Source organism: Octodon degus, unplaced genomic scaffold (genome assembly GCF_000260255.1).
Source record: "Octodon degus isolate 3935 unplaced genomic scaffold, OctDeg1.0 scaffold00092, whole genome shotgun sequence".
NCBI lineage: Eukaryota > Metazoa > Chordata > Mammalia > Rodentia > Octodontidae > Octodon > Octodon degus.
The window spans coordinates 7971712-7973876 of NW_004524668.1; the positions used below are offsets into that span (position 1 = coordinate 7971712).

Consider the following 2165-nt stretch of genomic DNA (forward strand, 5'->3'; position numbering starts at 1 on the left):
GCTGGCTGGCATGTGGTGCTGGGGGATTGAACCGCAGTCCCTGTGCTTTGCTAAGCTTGTTCTAAGTAGGTGCTTTAGACCACTGAGCCATCTCATTAGCCCTGTGCTTCATTTCTTGGGATTGTGAGGTTCATGGAGATTATCCATGCTCATGTTTGCAAGGGCCCAAGAGATATTTGGGGAAGGTTTTCATCCTTTTGTCCTTTTTTTTTTTTTTTTTTTTTTTTTTTTTTGCAGAACCAGAGATTGAACTCAGGCCCTTGTGTTTGCCAGGCAAGGGCTTATTCTACTGAACCATCTCCCCAGCCCATTCTTTTGTCTTTTTGAGACAGAGTCTCACTATGTAGTTCAGGCTAGCCTTGAACTCACTTTTTTTTAAATACTTTTTTGTTTTGTATTTTTAGTAAGGGTCTACAGGGTCTCACTATGTAGATTGGACTCCTAGTGATTCTCCTGATTTTAAGCCTCTCTATCTCAGTGGAAAATTACAGGTGTGGGATTACAGGTATGGGATTACAGGTATGCGCCACCACACCCAGTCTCAATCACCTCACAGACTCAGTGCGCCCCAGAGGGAAGGCCAGCATGGCACACCAGGATCGAAACACTAGCTGCTGCGTTTGCCTAGGCACTTTAATCCACTGAGCTATTTGGCCAGTGCTCTGAACTCACTTTGTAGCCCAGGCTGGCTCAGACTTGCAAAGATCCTCCTGCCTCAGCCTCCTAAGTGCTGGGATTACAGGTGTACACCACCACACCCTGCTGTAGGGCTGCTCACTGAGGACCGTGAGGACAGCAGCCCACAGTACTCACTGTGGGAGGCACGGTTGCCAACCAGCTCACTTAGGCTGCGGAATGAACCTCACTTTTCCCTAGAAGGGAGGCACAGAACACGGAATTAATTTGCCTGGGGTCACACTGGTTGGCAGGCAGCAGAGCGGGGCTCAGAACCCAGGCAGCTCAGAGCTGGGCTTTCTGTGTCCCTAGTGCCTTGTTCAGCCTTGCAGATGGGCCCTGCTCCGCTGGGGTCACTGTGCTCACCTGGCTGAGTCACCCAGAAAACCCCTCTGGCATCCCAGCCCACACCATTCGGACTGGAGCACGGGCAGCAACGTGTGGGCACCTCCAGGGCCGGGGAGGACAGCCCAGGCTCTGGCAGGTTAACAGGTTTTGGTGACAAACGGCCCTTTTGAAAACTGTGGGTAATAACAGATGTTTAAACTGGCCAGAAGCTAAAAGGTGGGCTCCTGCAGAAAGGAACACCCCACACAGCCTCCGCTCCGGGGAGTCAGCTCCAGCTCCTACACGGCAGTGTTCAGGCCTGAGGACAGCTCAGCTTCCCGGGTCTGGATGGAGTCACTTCTCGGATGAAAAACTGGGATGCCGTCTAAAGCAGGAGCAGTGGCGGCACACGCCTGCGATCTCAGCACTCAGAAGGCTGATGCAGGAGGATTCCTGCAAGTTCAAGGCCAGCCTGACTGCGTAATGAGGACCTGTCTCAAAAAAAGGGGAAAGGGCTCGAGAGATAGCTTGGTGACATACGGGGCTGCCTGGCAAGCGCAAGGTCCTGAGTTCAATCCTGGATACCACACCCTGTGGCGGCCTTGGAACTGGGCTGGGGAGGCTGAGACAGGAGGATCACTATGAGTCTGAACTGCATAGCAAGACCCTGCATCAAATAAATACCTTTTAATTTTTTTTTTTTTTTTTTTTTCAGAACCGGGGTTGAGCTCAGGCCCTTGTACTTGCCAGGGAAGCACTTATTCCACTGAGCCATCTCCCTGGCCCCCAAAAAATTTTTAAAAAACCTTATAGAGCATTATAATGATCACAGCAATGACCTTCTGCATTTGTGAGGTCTCTACCAGGGACCCAAATGGCCATAGGTCACATCCCCACAGCTATGGTGCCTTTGCTGCCGGCTCCCACGTCCTGAGCCCTGTGACGCACCACGAGGGACAGGCATGACAGGCAGGACAGGCAGGACAGCTCAGGCGGCTCCTCCTGCCCCCTCCCACACTTTTTCTAGATGGAGGCCACATGCTGGAGAGGGAAGGAGAAGGTGCCAGGGTGCATGAGTTCCTGCTCCCAAGCTGGGTCTACAGTCCCCTTTTAATTTTTTTAAATTTTATTTATTTGTGTGTGTGTGTGTGTGTGTGTGTGTG

The 2165-nt window shown here is 51.6% G+C and overlaps 1 protein-coding gene across 1 annotated transcript in view; it reads left to right on the forward strand.

The window, feature by feature from the left end:
- The window catches only part of Rcc2 (regulator of chromosome condensation 2), a gene marked incomplete at its 3' end in the record, with an annotated part of 28313 nt that overhangs the window by 1240 nt on the left and 24908 nt on the right, over positions 1-2165 (forward strand). The window lies entirely within an intron of this gene.